General features: G+C 40.6%; 1 protein-coding gene and 1 pseudogene across 3 annotated transcripts in view; one reads left to right on the forward strand and one right to left on the reverse strand.

Moving 5' to 3' along the window:
* Positions 1 to 18,667, reverse strand: part of RBMS2 (RNA binding motif single stranded interacting protein 2) — a 74,398-nt gene that overhangs the window by 22,663 nt on the left and 33,068 nt on the right. The gene's annotated exons all lie outside the window — the stretch shown is intronic.
* Positions 3,300 to 8,975, forward strand: LOC138077965 (D-aminoacyl-tRNA deacylase 2 pseudogene; annotated as a pseudogene).

The raw sequence follows: 18,667 nt of genomic DNA on the forward strand, positions 1-18,667 counted from the left end.
TTCCAAACCTGAACAGCAATGAAGTCATAGAAGAGTTTAAAAAAAAAATAAAAAAAAAAAAAACCTAGAGGAATTCTTCTCTGAATAAGAAAATATTTAACTGTCCTTTCACGGAAAATGAGAGGTCAAAATATGTTTGCTAAAGGTTTAGAAAAAAGATACTTTGTGATAGAGAAGCGTTCTTACTATACAGATGCTGGAAATACAATTGATGTATGCCTCTTAAGTAAACTGTAATGAGACAAGATTAATAAAAATCTAAGTTCTATTCAAAAATGACAGAGAGGAACTAGTAATTTATCAAATCAAGAAGGTATAGAAATGCAGAACACAGATTATTCATAGAACTGTAGAATATGAAAACTGCAAAATACTTGCAGGAGTTTGAAAATTATTATACACTTCGACAAATAAAATGAAATACTAATTATCGTGCCAGGTAGTAAAAAAAAAATGAAATTTTTTACTCTGCTAAAGGGGTTTAGTCGTAAGTTCTTTACAACCATATTTTAAAGGTTCAAATATGAATGAATACTAGATAAAGTATGGGTAAGGAAATCCAAGATTTGGGATGAAACATCTGTAATTTTTCACTATTGATACCAGGACAGGCAACCAGACTTTGCTACGCTTTGGGGGTCCTTCTGTTAGAGAAAAACTACAAGGTTGACTAGAACAGGGATTCATTCTTTCCAGACATATTTTATATCCTTATGCTCTAATCAAGCTTCTAGTGTATACAAATATATGGTTCATAATATTCTAAATTTGCATTTGTTAGTTACTAAGTCATGTCCAACTCTTTTACAATCCTATGGACTGTAGCCCGCCAGGCTTCTCTGTCCATGGGATTTTCCAGACAAGAATGCTGGAGCAGGTTGCCATTTCCCCCTCCAGGGGACCTTCCCAACCCCAGGGATGAAACCCTAGTCTCCTGCATTGCAGGCAGATTCTTTACTGTGGAGCCACTGAGGAAACCCCCAAATTTGCATAACTACCTATAATGTGGTACACTTTACTATATATCATACTCAAATTCCAGTTCTCCCTTGGCTTAAAGCACTTTCCAGTACAGATCTATTTGGAATTACTTTCCTATAAAATGCCAGCTTCATCTCCAGGGCTTCCCCTACCTGCTTTCCTTTGGTAGCTGTGGCAGTAAGAGACTGGAGTGGTAATGAAGAGAAAGAGATACGTAAATATCAAAGAGAGGAAACCTTCCCCCAAATACTCTTAATGTAATATGTGCCTCTTATATTTCATGCCTCTGACCTTTAGAAAACTCTTAACATAAAAATCTTTGCTCAGGCTAAGTATGTTGAAGCAAGTATTTCCCTATTTCTGCCATTAAAAAATGTGCAAATACACATTTGTATCCACTTGCAAATACACTGTTCACTCCTTAGCTCCATACTACAGCGAAGAAGAAACTCAATACCACATTCTGGAATGGCCCAAAGACTCATGACCTACTGCAGCTTCTGATATACCCTATCTATTTCCTATCCCTGTTCCCCTCTCTTTGCCAGCACTCATACTAGGATTTTCCATACAAAACAGTCCACATGCTGGTGGAATATGAATTATTATTCCTCTGTGGTGGCAGTGACAGTCAACAAGGGCAGGGCAAGGCATGTGTATTTTTTAAGCAACTTTCAGACAACAAGACAAAAACAGAGCAAATAAATCTAAAAGTCATACATCCAGTGCTAGAAATGGCAGTGCTTAAGAACGATGTTGAAATCGCCAGTGAATCAGTAGATATGTAATAATAATCAAATACTAGTGGTCAAGACCTCCCCCATTGTCACTACTACGGTAAGTGCACCGTCTGATTTAAAGGCAAGAAGATTATGACCTATATTCTAATCATGAGTGCTTCTGAGTTCAGAATAAGATCACTGCTAGAGGTCATTCGCTAAGACATGCCCTTCCTCTTAGCTGAGAAAGCCAAGCTGCTTCTTCTAAATATAAGATTCTAGGGAACTCCCTGGAGGTCTAGTGATTAGGGCCCAGTGCTTTCACTGCTGGGGCTGGGTTCAATCTCTGGTTGGGGAACTAAGATCCTCCAAGCTGACGGTGTGCAGCAGCCTCTTGCCCCGGCAACCAAGCAGTATGAGAGTCTAGGCCTGGGGATGACAGCGGCGCCGGCAGTACAGCAGCAGCAGAAGCAACTCCAGCAGCATCGCATCAGGCACCAAGCACAAGTACACGAGATCACCCATCTCAGCCAGAGTTCACCCATGCCCTTTCCCAGTGTGAGAGAACGTTCCTAAGAGGAACCATCAATGATGCTAGGACTGTCCAAAGAAGAACCAAGGGTTATTGAGGAAAGAAAGAAATCGAAAACAAGTTACTGGTTTGCTACCATGGTTATAATCTTGGTTTTAACAGTAAGGTCTTAGCCATAATCTAAAAATATGACTTAGTCATTAATTTAAAAAAAAAAAAAAAAAGGCCAGAAAAACTCCTAGAAAAAAAATGTAGTTCAGAAAAAAAATTTTTTTTCTCTCTTGCTGTTCCCAAATAGCTTCTGAAACTGCTATGCAGGTTTGGCTCCAAAGAGAAAAAACAGAAAAATACTCTCTTTTCAAGAGAATTTACGAAATAAAGTTGAGCAAGGCTCTAAGGAAAGCTTATTTGGCTTCCCAAAAGAAACTATTTGGAGAGAGAATACTAACTAAAGTAAACTAATGATCCATGTTTACCTATATGTAAAAGAGAAAAGGGTAATACATATGAGAGTCCAGAGGACTGAGATATTTTTACTGGGGGTGGGAAGGGCAGGGTAGAATTGTCTTCCTTGTCTCCTTGTCTGAAATAGTCCTCTGAGGCCACTGGTCCTCTGTCAGGGCCTAAGCTCAAAATGAAGAGCAAGATTTGAACTCTAAAGCAAGGACCCTCACATTTGGCCTAGGATCTTAAGACACCTGGGATGGTATTAAATTTGCCTTTAGAAATAAAGGATGTAGCAAAGAAATATGTAAAGTTATTCCATAGAAGAGGGTAGGCATGAGCCATGTTATAAAGGAGATTTAATTCTGGAAGTGACTGCGAAACATTACTAGGTTTACTATAAGCTGAGAAATGACATGATATCATATATTTAAGAAAGTTAACACTGGCTGCATTATCCCAGCTGGTTCAGAGGGGTAGGAGACCAAAGATAGTGAGACTAATTAGGAAACATTAGACATGAAGGGAGGTCAGGGAAAATATAGGAGTTAAATTCAAACTTGCAGGGGTGGGCCTGTGCGGCGCGGGGCTGGAACCTGTGGGATATCCACATGGCCTGAGCCATGGCTGACAGCGGCAAAACACCGCAGGCCCGGGCTCTCCCGCAGCAGCGCCTGCACGCCTGGCTGCAAGTACGCCAGGCCGAGGGCGACGCTGAGGCAGAGTGGGTGGAGGCTCAGAGAGGATTAGTGATCTGCTGTGCTTTCTCAAGGGCGCTGATAAAGAACTTCTTCCCAAAATGGTTAATACACTGTTAAACGTGAAATTAAGTGAAACAGAAAATGGCAAGCACGTCTCTATATTGGATCTACTTGGCAACATTCTTATCATCCCTCAAGCCACCCTTGGTGGGAGAGTAAAAGGAAGAAGCATGCAGCATCGCTGTAACTCTGGAAAAGAAGAGGGGTTAGAACTTGATTCCCAATTTGTGAATCTGTGTAAAAAAGAACTAGCTGCTAATAGCAAGTGTGCTGAAGCTGGGGTTGCCGCGGAACACAGCACTTACGGCAATAGGCAGGTATTATTGTACACACACCTAATTGAGTTTTCCAGTTTCTACAGTCGTAATTAGATTCCCTAGTCCCTTCTTCTTGAGTATACTAATCTGAAGCATTTTTAGGTAAGAAAATCCTGGGTCCCATCCATAACTCTGCAGCCTCCTAACTGGATAACCTTGCCAGTCACCTAAACTCCAGATCTCAGTCACCTTCCATCCCACTTTCCTCTACACTGAAACTCAAAAATTTGACAAATGCCTTCTCTTCACTTTATGGTCACTGATAAGAACATGGAAATGTTCCTAAAGAGCTTATTTAAGCATTTTGCAATGAATCATTTTGTACAATCAAGAAAAATATATTTCTTATGCCCTCAAACGTATGTAGTATGTAATAAAAATAACTATTTGTATTAAAACTAGGTAAAACCCAGCACAAACCAATTACAATTTTGTAAAATTTGTTTTAATATTTCAGATTTCTGTATTTTGAATGAAAGAATATGCAATTTACTATTCCTTTTAATACTACCTATGAAAATGTAATGCAGAAATATAATTGTACATTTTAATATTACTTTCCAAGGATATCCAAGTGCTTTAAATCTTTTTAAGAGTCTTTAGTTGATACAGGAACAGGGAATGAGGGACTAAAAGTTGTGTTTGTTTAATATTCTGGGTTAATACTCTGTTTCTCAGTTTTTTACCAAGAGTGAATGTCACACTGTCTGTCTCTGGTTTTTAAAAGTTACTGTTTCATTAAATTAGTGTTCATAAATTTTTTAGGAAGTTCCTTTCTTGTTAAACTGCTATATAATAGGAATAAAAAGGGAAGCTCTCTACTGGAATTACTTGGAAAAAAAAATCAAACTTGCAGAATGGGAAGTGATCTGCTTGATGCATATATGTGAATGCTTTTAGAATAAATACTGGTTAATTTTATTCATTTAATAAACATTTAAATACCTTAGAAATACTATGCAGGGAAGGCCTGAAAAGCATAGTAGTTAAGTGTTGGAGAGCCTTAAAATTTCATTTCTTAGCTAAAAGTGAACACAGCGCCTTAGAAATATAGGCTTATGGAGTAGGTATTAACGCTTTTAGAAAGTTCTAATATTGCACTAATTCCTGGGAAATGGAATAAATTCAGCTGTGATCCCTAAAGACGGGAGGCAATCTCAGGGCAAGGACTTTATGGCTTTGGATCTTCCAGTGAAACTCAGATACCTATGGGCAGCGGGTTACCAAGGCAAAATAGAGAACACTGGCTGGACTGCAAAGGTGAACGGACTCAATGCAAGCGCCAGAGGACAGCAAATTTAAGGCTGGCTGGAGACCAGAATCTCTCAGTAAAAGGTGTGTGGGAACACCAGCATGGGGAGGACTTGGCTGCTTCCAAGAAAGACCACTCCCCTTGCAGAGTGAACGGCCACACACGAGAGGTGAAGGAAGGCAGAGAAGGCAGGACAAATGAGCTAATGGATAGGGACTGAGCACGGGGCTCAGCACACAGCAAGGACAAACTGCCAGTTACAGTTATTCTTTTAGAAGCTGGAATCGTTTAAAAAATGAAGTTGTTCTATAATTAAAGGATAAAATCCTTCCTTTCAGAATATAGATAACTCACCCAAATTGAGCTATTATCTGTCTTCAGAAACTTGATGCTTCCCCTAGCAGTTCTTAAGGATCCAGGAAAATTCTGAAGAGATGTTTTTATGGAAAGCACATGAAGAGATATGAGGTTAGGAGGCAGGCAGTGAGTGGGTCCTAACCATCTTGAGAACTACCTCTCTCTGACCACCTCGATAGTTACTTATGTCTAGATTATAAAACAATTCCTCCTGCTTTGTTCTTCTTTTACTAAGGCTGAGACCTTTAAGATAAAATATTGAAAAGACTTTAATTTCTTAAAGACTGGTGGGATTAAAGATTGGTGGGGTGGTATTTAAAAGATGATTAGAGAACTATGTTGTAAAAATATCCTGTAAGAATCTCTGGGGCATGATAATCTGGGGAAGGGCTTATAGCAAGGGGATAAAGAAACATATAACTCCTTCATCTTCATCCAGAAAAAGAAAAAGCAAACTCCCCTCTTCCTGTAGCAGGAACTTTATGTTTCCTGTCTTGCTGAGTTACAGGAAACGAGGAGACAAGAGTGTGTTCTTCCTTCTGCTCTCTTGCAAGAGATCACAATGGTAGCAGAGATTCAAAGCCTACTTCCCAAGCACTGTTTTCATCAGATCTTTAAGAGAATGATCTACTCAGATGAGTTACTTGCTAATTAAAATCTAATGCAAGTAAAACACTGTCTTTATTCTGAAAATAAGGTTCTCAGATCAACTGTTCACTTTCCTTGGTTTAAGAAAATTCACAAACCCTGTATCCATCCATTTGCTATCAAAGTCATCCCCATCCTGAGCCCTTAACTTTATTATCAGCAGAGCCAGAGAAAATTCCACCCCATGTCTAGTGCCCAGCTAAGTTCCTGGCACAGAATATATGCATGGATATTTACTAAAAGGAGTAAAACAAATTTAGGGGGTTTGCTAACTGTGCATCATCTTAATAAACCCCTAAGAAAGTCTCACAGACACATAATCCAGTGGCCTGACATCGAAATTCCTATTACAATACGAATATTGATGATCCACAAGACAAGTTTCTGGAGCCAGTGGTCTCTGGGACATATAACACATCTGATCATTTTTACCTAACACATTATTTCCTGAGTTCTCTCATATCTCCTAATAAAGTCCACTTTCCCTGAAAAGTATCAATCCTCCTAATATTCACTCATGAGGCCCTTTGCATTATTTGAATCATTCAATAAATATATGAATGCCGAATATGTGTAAGCTCTGCTTGATGCAGTGGGGACTCATAGGTGAATAAGTGTATAAGTGAAATATTTCATAATAAATTTAAACACACACCCACAAGAAGCCATTGGGATTCCCTGGTGGCTCAGAGGGTAAAGGGACTGCCTACAATGCAGGAGACCCGAGTTCAATCCCTGGGTCGGGAAGATCCCCTGGAGAAGAAAATGGCAACCCACTCCAGTATTCTTACCTGGAAAATCCCATGGACGGAGGAGCCTGGAAGGCTACAGTCCATAGGGTCACAAAGAGTCGGACACGAGTGACTTCACTTTCACAAGAAGCCACTAAGTAATTCACAAACCAGAGCATACAACCTAGATAACTAGCAGAACAATATATCTGTGCTTTTTATGGAGATCCAAGAAAAATGGTATGAGAACATGAAAGAAAAACAATTCCTGAGGGAAAAGTTTCTCAAAGAAAATGTTTTGGGTTTTACCTTGAAAAATGAGTAGGATGGTAAACTTTTAAAAGGGAACCATAGGGAAAATCAAAATCATAATGAGATACAACTTCATATCCACTAGAATGGCTATAATAAAAAGATTATAGCTTTAATCAAAAGTAACTTTGATGGCTACAATAAAAAATAACAAGTGTTGGTGAGGCTGTGAAGAAACTGGAACCCTTGTACACTACTGGTGGGGACGTAAAATGTTGCAGCTGCTCTGGAAGACAGTTTGGCAGTTCCTAAAATAATTAAACACAGAGCTATCACATGCCTCATCAATTCCATTCCTACGTATGTACCCAAGAGAACTGAAAACATGTGTCCAACACAAAACCTGTACAAGGATTTCGTAGCAGCATTACCATAGCCCAAAGGGAACACAAATGTCTATCAACTGATAAAAAGGATGAATAAAATGTAGTACATCCACATATGAGCCTATTAGTCATTAAGAAGGAAAGAAATACAGATACATGCTATGATGTGAACCTTGAAAACATGCTAAGTGAAAGAAGGCAATCACAAAATACCACCAATTATATGATTCCATTTATATGAAGAACAGGCAAGTCTTTAGAAACAGAAAGTAGATGAGTGATCACCTACGGCTAGGAGAGGGGGATAATGAAAGAATTGGGAAGTGATGGTTGTGTGAGTGAGGTTTCTTTGGGGGGTTGGTACCGAAAATGTCCTCAAAGTATGGTAATGGATGCATGATTCTGCAAATATATGAAAAGCCACTGAACTGTACCATTTAAATGGGTGAATTGTACACCACGGGAATTCTATCTCAATAAAGCTGTTATAAAAATTTCATAGAGAGACTTCCCCAGTGATCCAGTGGTTAAGAATCTGCCTGCCAATGCAGGGGACGCGAGTTCGATCCCCTGTCTGGTAAGATCCCACATGCCTCGAAGCAGCTACGCCCGTGCACTCGAGCCTGCACTCTAGAGTCCGGGAGCCACAACTACCGAAAGCCCGTGCTCCACAACAAGGGAAACCTCTGCAGTGAGAAGCCTGCGCCCGCAGCTGGAGAGCAGCCCCTGCTCACCACAGCCAGAGAAAGCCCATGCACAGCAGCACAGTGCCAACACAGTCAAATACAGAAGTGAATAATTTAAAAAATCTTCACAGAGACGGGTGGAGAGGGGAGGACATTCCAACCACTGAAAACGTCCTACAGGCTAGCATGACCTAGCACAGGATTCAGCCTAAGTTGGCATCACCCCACTTCATTTACAGGTAGAGAAGTCTTAAAATTAACATACTTTATTGAAATTCAAGCAAAAATATAAATTAGACATTACATCATATCAGAACAAAAAAGGAGTATTTTCAATAATCCTTCCTTCTGGGGAAAAAAAAAACAGTAACGTTCAAAACAAAACAAGGGGCTTCCCTGGTGGCTCAGTGGTAAAGAATCCCCTTGACAATGCAGGAGACACAGGTTCGATCCCTGATCCAGGAGGACCCCAAATGCCCAGAAGCAACGAAGGCTGTGCGCCACAACTACTGAGCCTGTGCTCCAGAGCCCGGGAGCCACAACCACGCAGGCCACACGCTGCAACTAACGAAGCCCATGGGCCCTAGAGACTGCACCTGTGCAACCGGAGAGGCCGAACAACCGCGTCTGTGCAACCGGAGAGGCCAAACAATGAGAAGCCCGTGCAAAACAGTGAAGAGGGTAGCCCCTGCTCGCCACCTCGAGGGAAAGCCCGTGCAGCAACAAAGAACCAGCACAGCCAAAAATGAATAAATAAAATTATCAAAAGGCAGTAACAACAGAAAGGTTGCTCTGCAACATGCAGAGCCTAAGCCAGAGAACCCACACCACAGATCTGCCCAACATACCTGGTTTTAAAACCTGACTCTCAGCGCTTCCACTACTTCCTCTCAGCTCAAGTACGCCTGACACCACCTCCAGCTCCTCATCTCCTCCCCACTTCTCCTTCACGGCTCTTACCGCTATAACAGTAATCTGTTTTCCACATTCCTTTAATGCCAGGGGGAGTTACTCACATCCACACCAGGTGATACTCAAACAAGGTCTTAGGTATAAAATCACCATTTTCAAACCCTAAGTCAAAATAACTAAAGAATCCTCAGTTAATAAAACAGTCAATCTTATTGCCCAGGGATCCATCCATTCGCCCTTCCAGATCTGCTTGCCACTCCTGTCCATTTTGCTTTGTGGCTAGGAAGCTGACCATAAAGAGTGTATGAACAGGCTCCCTCATCCTGTGGATTCCAGTTGGGTTTGGTGAACCAGATACACACCAACAGGATATCAAAGGCAGGAGGAGAAGGAGATCAGAATATTTCTTTTCCTAGCTCCTTCCCCTGCCAGAATACCATGATTTGACTGCATACTGCTACTGGGGCCCCAAGTTCTCTCCATACAGCTACTCTCAGACTCTGGCAATCTCCCTCAGTTCTTTCCCCCTTTAGATCTACAGTAACGTAAGCTCTGTAATTGCTGGCCATAGGGTACTCTGCTTACTCTCACTGGTTTCCCTAAGTCTCTTTGTAAATAGTATCTTTATTACATCTTTCTCAAATTACTCTGCTTGGGTATGCCATCTGTTTCCTTTTGGGGCCCTGAATGATGAACAAACCATTCTACCTTAAAGACTCAGGTGCAAGGGGATACATACCAGAAACTCTTAAGAAACTGCTTTCTTCAAGACTGGAAAAAGAACCTCCTCACTACTGCAGGCACAGTTTGATGCAGAATTTTGTACTATATCTTTTTGTCTAACAATTAAACAGTATCTTAAGTCCTATAACATTTATGATTTCATTTGATCTTCCCAACAACTCTGTGAAGTAGAGCAGGGAATATGTTATTAGTTTCCTTCTAAAACTTAGAAACTGAGTCTTAATTTTATTTCAACATTCCTTTTGGTATGTCACTTCACTTTTTATTAAGCAGAACCAAGTAATGGAAACCCTAAGACTGACAGTATCCAAACCGGTGCAGACAGCTGAGTAAAACAGTTCTTTAGATGACCCTACATCCTTTCGTCTCCCTTCTGGGAAGAGGACAGTTCTAAGTTCCCTGGGAATAGGTAATGTCGAGTCCAAAGTAGAACATTTAAGAAACAAAGGCATTTGAACCGTGAACCAAACAAGTTAAGAGTAAAACTTACATAAGACTGGTGCTTACATAGACTGACCAGAGCAAGGGACCTCAACTGAAATACGTGGACAGTGCTATGGGGGCCACAGCCGTGTCAGGCAGCGAAAGCCCATGCCTGTATCCCAAGGAATAACCAACTATGCCATCAGTGTGTAGGTACGTGTCACTGTGGCAACATCTCATATGTACCAGGAAACATAGACAAAAAGTTTAATTTCCAGGACAGGAAAGGGAGCTTTGAAGGTTAAGCAGCTTGTCTTAACATGACAACCAACTGCTTAGGCAGAACATGGCTGGGACACAACTGAGTCCCCATGGAGCCTGACTCTGCATAACCAAACCCCTCCACTATTCAGCCTAGCTGGTGGATCGGCTGCGTTCAGGAGGAGATACAGCTGAAGAAGGAACTGCAAAGTGAAAAAGGGTGACAGAGCCTGCAGAGAGGTGTATGTGGCTCTCTTCCACAAAACGGGTGCCTTAGAGGAAAGATGAAGGAAAAGATAACATCTGCCTACAGTTTATTTTGTCCTCCCTTGTCTTTTACCCTATTTTCATCATTTGACACAATTTAATTTTGGTAAGACATACAGAGATCACAAACCCTTAGAAGTTAGGAAACACCAGCATCCTCTTCTTCACCCTTATACTACCCACAGGAAGAATGCTTAGATTGGTAGGTTAGGGGTCTGGTTTCATCAAGGCTTAAATTCTCAAAGTCATGAAAATATTCTGTTCCTGCGGTCATTAGAGAAATATTTTTGTTTCACCAAACAATAAATACTGGCAACACTACACATTTGAAGAAAGTAGCCTAGCCCAAGAATATGAAAGGTATACGTGCCTAGTCTATCTTCAGATCAAAATAAAATGCATATATGCAACCACCTAGCCCCCCATTAACTAGATCAAATTTAATCTTTATCTATACTTATTTTTACAAATCACAAAGGACTTTGGAAATAATTTTTCAAAGTTTGATATAATACACATAGCACTATCTCTAGAAAGATACACAAGAAGCAGTTAATAATGATGGCCACTAGAAAGACAAACTAGGTACATGGAGGATGGATTGAAAACAGACTTCTTCTTTGTTTCCTTTATACTCGTTTGAACCTTTTATATTTTATAACAAGTCCACACATCTATTATCTATTTAAAAACAAACAGAAGTCTCTTAAAGTCTGACATACTTTTAAAAAAAAAACTAGGATAGAACGTTAAAACACTTGAGTCCATACAGCCTGACTCCTGGACCCATACTCTCATAGTTTCTAACATACCTTGAACCTCAAAAAAGACAGTGATCTGAGTAGAACTACTCCTTAGGAAAGTGTTAACCTAGCTTATCCAATCATGGTTTAGATCACAATTGGGAATGAGGCAGAAGTTGGAGTTAAGGGGTGGAAGTAAGGACTGGTTGCCAAAGTAAGAACTGAAAACCAAAAGCCAATTATAAACAAAGGGATAAGGTCTCCAAAAGAGGAAGAGAAACTTCTGTAAGTTCTATCTAGTTCCTGGATAGTAATGTGGAGGTTCTGTAAGAATTTTTGTAAGAGCTAGTACCCATACCCACATAAAGACATTATTTACAGAACAGCCACAGGATGCTTAATCCATTAACAATATAGAAAAAGGGGAAATCCATATTCTTTTAGGCTGATTTACTAAAACAAAACAGCTATTTTCCTCTCTCCTTATTACAAAATAGTTTTGATAGAACTTACAAAGCAGAATCTCAGGTTCCCGCTTACTTTTGGTATCCTTTAGAGGTTAAACCAGACCTCTGGGAATACCAGACCACCTGACCTGCCTCTTGAGAAATCTGTATGCAGGTCAGGAAGCAACAGTTAGAACTGGACATGGAACAACAGACTGGTTCCAAATAGGAAAAGGAGTACGTCAAGGCTGTATATTGTCACCCTGCTTATTTAACTTATATGCAGAGTACATCATGAGAAACGCTGGACTGGAAGCAACACAACCTGGAATCAAGATTGCTGGTAGAAATATCAACAACCTCAGATATGCAGATGACACCACCCTTATAGCAGAAAGTGAAGAGGAACTAAAAAGCCTCTTGATGAAAGTGAAAGAGGAGAGTGAAAAAGTTGGCTTATAGTTCAACATTCAGAAAACGAAGATCATGGCATCCAGTCCCATCACTTCATGGGAAATAGATGGGGAAACAGTGTCAGACTTTATTTTTGGGGGCTCCAAAATCACTGCAGATGGTGATTGCAGCCATGAAATTAAAAGATGCTTGCTCCTTGGAAGAAAAGTTATGACCAACCTAGACAGTATATTAAAGAGCAGAGACATTACTTTGCCGACTAAGGTCCGTCTAGTCAAGGCTATGGTTTTTTCTGTGGTCATGTATGGATGTGAGAGCTGGACTGTGAAGTAGGCTGAGCGCCGAAGAATTGATGCTTTTGAACTGTGGTGTTGGAGAAGACTCTTGAGAGTCCCTTGGACTGCAAGGAGATCCCACCAGTCCATTCTGAAGGAGATCAACCCTGGGATTTCTTTGGAAGGAATGATGCTAAAGCTGAAACTCCAGTACTTTGGCCACCTCATGAGAAGAGCTGACTCATTGGAAAAGACTCTGATGCTAGGAAGGATTGGGGGCAGGAGGAGATGGGGATGACAGAGGATGAGATGGCTGGATGGCATCACAGACTCGATGGACGTGAATCTGAGTGAACTCTGGGAGTTGGTAATGGACAGGGAGGCCTGGCGTGCTGCGATTCATGGGGTTGCAAAGAGTCGGACACGACTGAGCGACTGAACTGAACTGAACTGAGAGGTGAAATTGAAAGAAAATTTAGAATGAGAATAACAGACTTATAGTTTAGAGGCAACCCTCTACTGCCCCTCACTTCTTCCCTTTTTCTAGTCTCCATCCTCTCTCTTACTCCTCTCCATTATTCTTCCATTTTTTTCCCTTCCTCTCTATCTTTGCTTAAGCTTACTCCTGACAGTTGCATTCAGTGGTATCCTCAATTAACAACTAGCCGGTTGTTAATACAATATCAGCATTCCTCTTCTTCACCTTTGTACTACCCACGATCCCACTACTAGGCATATATCCTGAGGAAGCCAACACTGAAACAGACACAAGCACCCCTATGTTCATTGCAACACTATTTACAATAGCTAGGACATGGAAGCAAGCTAGATGTCTGTCTACAAATGAATGGATAAAGAAGCTGTTGTGTATACATACAATGGAATATTACTCAGCCATAAAAAGGAACACATTTGAGTCAGTTCTGATGAGGTGGATAAACCTAGACCCTATTATAGAGAGTGAAGTACCTCAGAAAGAAAAACAAATATCATATACTAACACATGTATGTGGAATCTAGAAAGATGGTACTGATGAAATTATTTGCACGGGAGCAGTGGAGACAGGACACAAAGAACAGACTTAGGGACATGAGGGTGGGAGAGGGACGAAGGAAAGAGTGGAAAGAGTATGGAGAGAGTAACATAGAAACATATATTACCGTGTGTAAAATAGATAGCCAATGGGAATTTGCTGTATGACTCAGGGAACTCAAACTGGGGCTCTGTAACAACCTAGAGGGGTGGTATGGGGAGGGAGGAGGGAAGGAGAGTCAAGAAAGAGGGGACATATGTATACCTATGGTTGATTCATGCTGATGTTTGGCAGAAACCGACACCATACTGTAAAGCAATTATCCTTCAATTTAAAATAAATAAATTTTTTTTACAATCATCAAAAAATCTACTAGATTAGGGATTTCCCTGGTAGTCCAGTGATTCAGAATCTGCCTTGCAATGCAGGCGACATGGTTCGATCCCTGGTTGGGGAACTAATATTTCACATGCCGCGGGACAACTAAGCCTTTGAACCTAAAGACCGTGCTTTGCAACAAGAGAAGAAACCATAATGAGAAGCCTGCACGCTACAACAAAGCAGCTTCTGCTCCTCACAACTAGAGAAAGCCTGCGTGCAGCGATGAAGACCCAACAGAGCCAAAGACAGACAAACACATAGTGTTTAAAAAATCTACTAGATTTAAGCACTGGTCTGGTACATGAAAATGGAACTAAACTAAGGAATTTGATCATCACCCTCACTGGGGGAATCACTGACTGCCCACTCCACTGCGCCCTTCCATGTGAATAGACAGACATCAGCATACCATCCCTGGTGGGCAGGCAGCTCTACTCTGGGCGTACAGTTGCCTGAAGGGAGCATGCATTCAGCTCTGCTACCTTACGCACTGGTGAGGTTTCACAGGGGTTGCCTTACAAGGGAGGACCATAGCTTTCTGTTTGGTTTGGCTTTGATCACTGCTTGCAGCCAGGTGGAAAAATCTGCCTAATTCTGGCAGTATTAGAAAATTCACTGGCCCACAGATAGGAGGTACCACCTTGAATATCAGTTTTATCAGTAATAAAGGTGTTGGTTTTATTTCCATTTGTCAAACGTTTTTCTTATTTCTCAACTGGAGTGGAGAAGAAGGATGCTTCAAACTGAAACCCTCAAACCCTACCAGTCTTTAAGGGTTAGGCAAGTATTTGATGGCTGAATTGGAGGCCAGGGTAAAATGTTAGCATGTCTAGCCATACCAATCTACCAATTCTGTAAATGTAAAATAACGGTTTAGTATTAATTAAATTTGGGACAACAAAAAAAATAATTTTCATTTGTAATGTAAGATCTTTATGTTACAAATAAGAAAAAAAATAAGATTCAGTTTTTATATAAGCACTCAATTATTTCACTATTCAATTAGCAACTGAGTAGGGAATGAGTCAATGTTCACTAAATGTTTTTTCAAAAAGTGTATTTCTTGTCTATACAGCCCATTAACTAGCAGAAAGTAGTTAAAACACAGGCTAAAAATTAAAAGACTGAGGTTTAATTCTACTATTGCCATGTGTGAGCTGTGTGACTTTGGTAAGTTGCTTAAGCATACCTGCAAAATACAGACAGTAACAGCAACTGCATAATATGATTAGTGTGAGGATTAAAATACATACAAATAAAGCAGGCAATGCCAAAGAATGTTCAAACTACTGCACAACTGCACTCATTTCACATGCTAGCAACGTCATGCTCAAAATCCTTCAAGCTAGGCTTCAACAGTATGTGAACCAAGAACTTCCAGATGTACAAGCTGGACATAGAAAAGGCAGAGGAACCAGAAATCAAACTGCCAACATCTGTTGGACCTTAGGAAACAAGGGAATTCCAGAAAAACATCTACTTCTGCTTCACTGACTATGCTAAAGCCTTTGACTGTGTGGACCACAACAAACTGTAGAAAATTCTTAAACAGAATGGAATATCAGACCACCTTATCTGCCTCCTGAGAAACCGTATGCAGGTCAAAAGGCAATACTTAGAACTCCACAACAGACTGGTTCAAAATTGGGAAGAGAGTATATCAAGGCTGTATACTGTCACCCTGCTTATTCAAGTTATATGCAGAGTACATCACGCAAAATGCCAGGATGGATAAAGCCAAGCTGGAATCAAGATTACCGGGATAAATATAAATAACCTCAGACATCGATATGAAGTGACACCTCAGATGACACCATTCTAATGGCAGAAAGCAAAGAGGAACTAAAGAGCCTCTTGATGAAAGTGAAAGAGGACAGTGGAAAAAGCTGGCTTAAAACTCAACATTCAAAAAACTAAGATCATGGCATCTGGTCCCATCACTTCATGGCAAATAGATGGAGAAAAAATGGAAACAGCAATAGACGTCATTTTCTTGGGCTCCAAAATCACTGTGTACGGGAACTGCAGCCATGAAATTAAAAGATCCTTGCTCCTCGGAAGAAAAGCTGTGACAAACCTAGACAGCGTATTAAAAAGCAGAGACATCACTTTGCCAACAAAGGTCCATCTAGTCAAAGCTATGGTTTTTCCAGTAGTCACGTATGGATATAAGAGTTGGACTATAAAGAAGCCTGAGTACCAAAAAATTGATGCTTTCAAACTGTGGTGTTGGAGAAGACTCTTAACAGTCTCATGGACTGCAAGGAGATCAAACCAGTCAATCCTAAAGGAAATTGACCCCGAATATTCATTAGAAGGACTGATGGTGAAGCTGACACTCCAATACTTTGGCCACCTGATGTGAAGAGCCGACTCATTAGAAAAGGCCCTGATGCTGGGAAAGATCGAAGGCAGGAGGAGAAGGGGACGATAGAGAATGAGATGGTTGAATGGCATTACCGACTCAATGGACTTGAGTTTGAGCAAGCTCTGGGAGATGCTGAAGACAGGGAAGCCTGGCGTGCTCAGCCCACGGGGTTGCAAAGGGCCACAGCTGAGAGACGGAGCAGCAACAGCAGCTCTTACAGTGCTTGAAATATGAAACGAGCTCACATTCGTTCGTTCAGTGAATGCTTCATGCCCACTTTAGAGTACCAGGCACTATGTCAGGTACCAAGAGCAAAACGCTGACTTAAAGACGATCTAGAGACAAAGACGTGAGATGGTCTTGGTCCTAACGGAATTCAGCATTTAGCAGAGGTACAGCCATTAATCAAATAATCACAAAGGAACTGTATAATTACCGAGTGTGATAAATGGGCTAGGGGAAAAAAAGATCAGAAGGCTGTGACCTACTTTAGTTATTATAAAGGTGACATTTAAGTGAGACTTCAAGGATAAGCAGAAACCAGTCATTCAGAGAATGAAATAAAAGATCATTCCAGAAAGAGAAATGCGCAAAAGACACAAAGTGAGACTTTCAACTGAATCTGAAAGAAGCAGAAGGCCAGTGACACTTGTGTATAGAAGGATGAAGGTGTAGGAACAAACTTTCAGGCTGTCTTAAAGTGTCTGGCTTTCATTCAACCCTACAGACAGTGAATAATTTTATGTAAGAGAGAAGTTATAAGATCTGATCTAGGTTTTCAAAATACTACTCTGGCTACTAAGGAAAGAATAAACAAGAGTAAGACAGGAGTTGAAGTGGCAAGCTCGATTAGGAGGTCACTGTAATAGTCCAAACCAGAGACAGTAGAGCCTATAATTGGAGAGATGGCTGTAAAGATGGACAGTTAGCTTGTATAATAAACTAGATGTGGGAAAGTATTGTGTCTAGCTTGAGTAACTGGATGGAAGGTGGTGTCATTCACTACTACTATAGAGATGGTGGGGCAGAGCCAATTTGAGTACTACAAAGCAATCATCACATTTTGAATACATTAATTTTAATAATCTGTGAGACTTCTAGGAAAAAATACCAATTAAGAAGTTGGATACACAGAGGAGAAGTCTGGTCTAGTAATTATCGGTAAACCTATTAGCATAGTAATAAGTGAAATTTAGGAAGAAGGTATATTTAGAGAGAGGGCAAGAAAGCCTAAAGAACTAAAAATACTCAGCAACTGAGTAGGGTAATTGACAAGAAGGTCAAAAGAGGAGGAGGAAAGGGCAAGACCCGAGAAGGTGGTGTTACCAGAAGCAACAAAAGACAGCAATTCAAGAAACGGGGAATGGTCAACTCTAGCAATGCCACTAAGAGGTTATGTAAGATACAAGACAACAAACAAAATACTAGTTGGATTTGTCAACTTAAAAGTACTATGGATCAGACCAAGCAGAAGAAAGAATCAGTGAGCCTGAAGAGAGATCATCTGAAATTATCCAGCCAGAAGGAAAGAAAACAAAGCCAGAACTGAGAGGAATGAAGAAAGCCTATGGGACTTACAGGGCATATTAACAGAAACAATCTGCATACCGCTGGAGTCACAGAAGAAGAGAGGGAGGGAGGGGTAGAAAGCTTATTGAAAAGTAATGGCTGAGAACTTCTCAAATGTGGGGAGAGATGTGGACATCCAGGTTCATTAAGCTAAAAGCTCACTTCAAAATGTCAATCCAAAATGACCTTCTCCAAGATGTATTACAGTAAAACCATCCCATGTGCCACAGAGCAACTAAGCCCACGCGCCTTAACTACTGAGACCTGCACACCCTGGAGCCCATGCTCGGCAACGAGAGAGGCCACTGCAATTAAAAGCCCACGCACCACAACTAGAGCAATGAACCTCCACTCACCACAACTAGAGAGAGCCCACGCGCAGCAACAATGACTCACTGCAGTCAAAGAAATAAATACATAAACAAAAAAACTTTTTTTTTAAGTCAGAAAAAAAAATGTCTCTCATACAGGAAAGTCTCCATAAGGCTACGAGTTGATTTCTCATCAGAAATATTGCATGCCACGCGTGAATGGGACGATATATTCAAAACGCTGAAAGAAAAAAAAAAAAAAGCAAAGCAAGAAATACTTTACCCAACAAAGTTGTCCTTCAGAGGTGAAGGTGAAATAAAGACTTTCCCTAACAAAAGTTGAGAGTTCACCACCACTTAACCTGCCTTAACAAGAAATGCTGAAAAGAATTCTTCAATCTGAAAAGAAAGGATACTAATTAATAACATGAAAATACACAACACATTGATAAA

Source organism: Capricornis sumatraensis, chromosome 4, assembly GCF_032405125.1.
Source record: "Capricornis sumatraensis isolate serow.1 chromosome 4, serow.2, whole genome shotgun sequence".
Lineage (NCBI taxonomy): Eukaryota > Metazoa > Chordata > Mammalia > Artiodactyla > Bovidae > Capricornis > Capricornis sumatraensis.